Source organism: Macaca nemestrina, chromosome 10, assembly GCF_043159975.1.
Source record: "Macaca nemestrina isolate mMacNem1 chromosome 10, mMacNem.hap1, whole genome shotgun sequence".
Taxonomy (NCBI): domain Eukaryota; kingdom Metazoa; phylum Chordata; class Mammalia; order Primates; family Cercopithecidae; genus Macaca; species Macaca nemestrina.
The window spans coordinates 34,583,438-34,589,437 of NC_092134.1; positions in this window are offsets into that span (position 1 = coordinate 34,583,438).

Sequence of the window (6,000 nt, forward strand, 5' to 3'; positions counted from 1 at the left end):
ATTGACTGGGGCTGGAGGATCTGCTTCCAAGCTTTTAAGACTTGACTATTGGCAGAAAACTTCAGTTCCTAGACAAGTGGTCCTCACCGTAGATCTGCTCATGACATTGCTTCCTCAGATTGGGTAAATCATGAAAGAAGGAGAGCAACCAAGGCAGAAGCTGCAGCATCCTTTATAACCAAATCTCAGAAATGACACACCATCACTTCTGCTGTATTCTATTGGTCACAGAAACCAATCCAGATACAGTGTGTGAGAAGAGGTGGGGATCTGTGGGGCCATCCTAGAGGCTGACTACCACACAACACACCCAACATTCTTAGTCTCCATCCCCACACATGTTGCCCAGGTTTCTATCAGTAGAAATCTTGCACACTTTGTTTTTGTTTTTATTTTTTTGAGACAGAGTCGCACTCTGTTGCCCAGGCTGGAGTGCAGTGACGCGATCTTGGCTCACTGCAACCTCCGCCTCCCAGGTTCAAGTGATTCTTCTGCCTTAGCCTCCCTAGTAGCTGGGATTACAGGTGCATGCCACCATGCCTGGCTAATTATTGTATTTTTAGTAGAGACAGGGTTTTGCCACGTTGGCCAGGCTAGTATCAAACTCCTGATCTCAGGGGATCAGCCTCCTTCGACCTCCCTAAGTGCTGGGATTATAGGTGTGACCCACCATGCCCGGCCCACACTTTTTATCTTACCCTCTAGGGTCTTCTTCTGTAATGGAGTCGAGAAGTAATAAGAGGTGATGACAGTAGGTTTTGTTTGTTTGTTTGTTTGTTTGTTTGTTTGTTTTGAGATAGAGTTTCTCTCTTGTTGCCCAGGCTGGAGTACAATGGCACGATCTCAGCTCACCACAATCTCTGCCTCCTGGGTTCAAGCAATTATCCTGCCTCAGCCTCCCGAGTAGTTGGGATTACAGGCATGCGCTACCATGCCCAGCTAATTTTGCATTTTCAGTAGAGACAGGATTTCTCCATATTGGTCAGGCTGGTCTCGAACTCCCAACCTCAGGTGATCCACCTGCCTCGGCCTCCCAAAATGGACAGTAGGTTTTAAAAAGAATTAGCAGATCCCGCCAGGCAACCACCTCAGGTGAGGCCATTACAGATTTCACGTGGACGGGAACAAACTGGAGCCCACAAAGAGAATCTGGATCCCATGGGGATAAACTAGACTGAGCATCTGTCTCTTACCACCTACATCTCAATGAGGCAGGTGCCTGCAGGAGCCTGGTGCAGGTGCTTATAGGAGCCATGCACTGCACCTGCATCTCACCCAGACTTGCAGAAACTGAAGAAGATCAAGTAGGAGTTGCAAGAACTCTAGACTCAGCTGCTGTCCCCAACCAGGGTGAGCCAGCAGATAAGCAACAACGTACGTCAGATGTGCCTAGTGTGCTAGACTGACCTTCAGACTGCAGTGGCTGCTGCTTCACTTCTGCCTTCCCTGTCTTCACAGATTTCCCTTGTGGCCAGTCCTAACCCAGAACCATATTTGAGAGGTAAAATCAAGGTTGTTAGAATTTGAGATGGAACTTTGCCAACAGACATGTATAAACTTAGAACTAGAGGTCAAGGATGCGCTTGTAGATTTTTTTTTTTTTTTTTTTTTTCCAGATGGAGTTCCCACTCTTGTTTCCCAGGCTGGAGTGCAATGGTGTAATCTCAGCTCACTGCAACCTCTGCCTCCCGGGTTCAAGCGATTCTCCTGTGTCAGCCTCCCGAGTAGCTGGGATTACAGGCATGCACCACCACGCTTGGCTAATTTTTGTATTTTTAGTAGAGACGGGGTTTCGCCATTTTGGCCAGGTGGGTCTTGAACTCCTGACGTCAAGTGATCCACCCGCCTCCACCTCCCGAAGTGCTGGGATTACAAGCGTGAGCCACTGTGCCCGGCCACACTTGTAGATTTAAGGATCATTTCTAACATGGAGAATAACAAGAAAATCCTTAAATACTTCCTAGTATAGCTCTAGTAAATTATGCAAGGTAGACCAAAGCCCCTCATGATAACGCTTTGCATATCTACCCTGAGGGAAAAAAAGAGAAATATCCACTAACACCTTGGTTATTGTCTTTTTTGATTATGAATCTTGTTTGTTTTGTTTTGTTTTGTTTTGTTTTGTTTTTTTAGACCGACTCTCACTCTGTCACCCAGGCTGGAATGCAATGGGGTGATCTCAGCTCACTGCAACCTCTGCCTCTTAGGTTCAAGGGATTCTCCTGCCTCAGCCTCCCAAATAACTGGGATTACAAGTGTGGGCTACCACACTCAGCTAATTTTTTGTATTTCTAGTAGAGATGGGGTTTCCCCATGTTTGCCAGGCTGGTCTCAAACTCCTGAGCTCAAGTGATCCACCCACCTCGGCCTTCAAAAGTGCTGGGATTACAGTCATGAGCGACCATATTCAGCCTGTTTGTTTGTCTGTTTGTTTTTGAGATGGAATTTTGCTCTTTCGCCAAGGCTGCAGTGACATGGCACGATCTTGGCTCACTGCAACCTCTGCCCCTGGGTTCAAGCGATTCTCCTGCCTCAGCCTCCCGAGTAGCTGGGATTATAGGCATGCGCCACCATGCCTGGCTAATTATTGTATTTTTAGTAGAGACAGGGTTTCACCATGTTGGCCAGGCTGGTCTTGAACTCCTGACTTCAGGTGATCCGAATGCCTTGGCCTCCCAAAATGCTGGGATTATAGGCGTAAGCCACTGAACCCAGCCTTTTTTTTTTTTTTTTTTAATGGGGCCATAATTTCCATTTTAGACAATGTTAGAAAGACAAAATACTCCTATCCTTTTTCTGAAGGGCATCCTAAGTTCAGTCTTGAGAGCAGATCCAGCTCTGGGGCTGAGGTTTAGACTCTTGAATTCATCCACGTTTGTGCAAGGGGTTGAAAGCAATGAAGTTATTCTTGCATATTCAGGGACATTGTATTTTTTATTTATTTTATTTTTTGTTTTGTTTTGTTTTGAGACGGAGTTTCGCTCCTTTTGCCCAGAATGGAGTGCAATGGTATGATCTCGGCTCACTGCAACCTCCGCCTCCCAGGTTCAAGCGATTTTCCTGCCTCAGCCTCCTGAGTAGCTGGGATTACAGGCACCCACCGCCACACTGGGCTAATTTTTTGTATTTTTAGTAGAGACAGGGTTTCACCTTGTTGGCCAAATTGGTCTTGAACACCTGACCTCAGGTGATCCACCCGCCTCGGCTTCCCAAAGTGCTGGATTATAGGAATGAGCCACAGCACCCAGCGGACATTGTATTTTATAGGAAATAATAGTCATGTGAATTCTTTTGCCCAGTTTCTTCCTTCTTAATATCTTGAAATCTTCTTTCTGCCATCGCAATCATAAAATAGTGTTTGTCCACTAGTGGGGAAGCATATCTAGATATGACAGACCCTAAAATAGTCCCTACAGAAGGTAGATGCATATGTGGCAACTTTAGTCACTCAGTGATTATAATCCATAAGCTTAAGAGAGCTTTTGAGTGAGGCCTGGCCATCACAAGTAAAGGTTCCCAAATCTGATTTCCCATTAAAGCGCCTGCCAAGACACAGATGGTTTTAGTCTTCAAAAGATTCTATTTTACTAAGGTTGATGAAGTGTCCTGGAATCTCCCATTTTTAAAAGATCCCCAGGCAAAGCTGGACGTGGTGGCTTACGCCTGTAATCCCAGCTCTTTGGGAGGCTGAGGCAGGTGGATCATCTGAGGTCAGGAGTTCGAGACCAGCCTGGGCAACATGGTGAAACCCTGTCTTTACTAAAAATACAAAAATTAGCCAGGCACGGTGGTGCACGCATGTAATCCCAGCTACTTGGGAGGCTGAGGCAGAAAAATCACTTGAACCTGGGAGGCGGAGGTTGAGGTGAGCCGAGATCACATCATTGCACTCCAGCCTTCGCGACAAGAGCAAGACTCCATACTCCATCTCAGGAAGAAAAAAAAAAAAAGAATCTCCAGGCAAAAGATCCCAGATCTGATAATCAACCATGTTTTGAAACCAATGATCCAAGGAATTCCAAGATCGGCATGAGTGACATAGCATGTGGAACGAGCTTGAGAGGGGTGTCTCTCCTGTAAAACGAGATAGCAGTTTAAATTACCCAGTTTGCCATAAATATAAAAGGTGCTCAGTTAAAAAAAAAAAAAAGAAAAAAGAAATTGACCGGGTGCAGTGGCTCACGCCTATAATCCCAGCACTTTGTAAGCCCTTGAGGTCAGGAGCTTGAGACCAGCCTGGCCAACATGGTGAAACCCCATCTCCACCACAAAAATACAAAAAAAAAAAAAATTAGCCGGGCGTAGTGATACATGTTTGTGGTCCCAGCCACTTGGGTGGCTGAGGAAGGAGAATTACTTGAGCCTGGGAGGTGGAGGTTGCAGTGAGCCAAGATCTTACTACTGTACTCCTGCCTGGGCAACAGTGAGATTCCATCTCAAAAAAAAAAAAAAAAGAAAAGAAATATCTGGCCCGGCACAGTGGCTCATGCCTGTAATCCCAGCACTTTGGGAGGCCGAGGTAGGTGGATCACCTGAAGTCAGGAGTTTGAGACCAGCCTGGCCAACATGGTGAAATGCTGTCTCTACTGAAAATACAAAAATTAGCCGGGTGTGGTGGCAGGTGCCTGTAATCCAAGCAACTCACAAGGCTGAGGCAGGAGAATCCCTTGAGCCTGGGAAGCAGAAGTTGCAGTGAGCCAAGACCATGCCACTGCACTCCAGCCTGGACAACAAGAATGAAACTCAATCTAACAAATAAAAAGAAAAGAAAAGAAATATCATTGAAAAAAGTAAATCAGAAACGAGGCAAGGTAATGCCACATATCTTGAAAAATTTGATGAGGGCCAGGCGCGGTGACTCACACCTGTAATCCTGGCACGTTAGGAGGCTGAGGCGGGCAGATCATGAGGTCAGGAGATCGAGACCATCCTGGCTAACACGGTGAAACCCCATCTCTACTAAAAACACAAAAGATTAGCCAGGCGTGGTGGCACACGCCTATAGTCCCAGCTACTCGGGAGGCTGAGGCAGGAGAATTGCTTGAACTCAGGAGGCAGAGGTTGCCGTGAGCCAAGATAGTACCACTGCACTGCAGCAATGTTGGAGTGCAGTGGCCGGATCTCAGCTCACTGCAAGCTCCGCCTCCAGGATTACGCCATTCTTCTGCCTCAGCCTCCCGAGTAGCTAGGACTACAGGCGCCCGCCACCTCGCCCGGCTAGTTTTTTGTATTTTTTAGTAGAGACCGGGTTTCACCGTGTTCGCCAGGATGGTCTCGATCTCCTGACCTCGTGATCCGCCCGTCTCGGCCTCCCAAAGTGCTGGGATTACAGGCTTGAGCCACCGCGCCCGGCCAAAAAAAAATTTTTTTTGATGGAAGATTTGGGAGTTTGCTTTATGACAGTGGTTCCAGGGTAATTGGAAAAGAAGTTAGAGACATGTTTTGATTGTTAAGATATTTATTGTTACATGATTATTAAAATATGTAAATATGTCTAGGAAAAATAGAAGCAAGACAGTCTTTAGATTTCAATAATTAAAAACCCAATGTATTAGCCAGGTTAACCTGGGCTATCTATTTAAAATTACTTAATATTTACTGAACATCTAGTTGATAGTACTGTGAATATTTTCAAAGTTCTCTTTGACTTCTCTTTTTTCATGTTGTCTTCCCAGTAATCTCCTTTACTCCCATAGGATCAGCTTTCATCCTTAATGGGAAAATTCTCAATCTTTTATTTTTTATATTTTTGGGTTTCATTTATTTATGATTTTATTTTTATTTTTTTGACGCGGAGTCTCACTCTGTCATCCAGGCTGGAGTAAAGTGGCGTGATCTCGGCTCACGACAACCTCCACCTCCTGGGTTCAAACCTCAGCCTCCTGATGGCTAGGATTACAGGCATCCACCACCACACCTGGCTAGAAGTAATTTCAGTGCTACAGAAAAGATGCAGGAATAGTACAAAGGATTTCTGTAACCCTTCACCCAGGTTTCCTG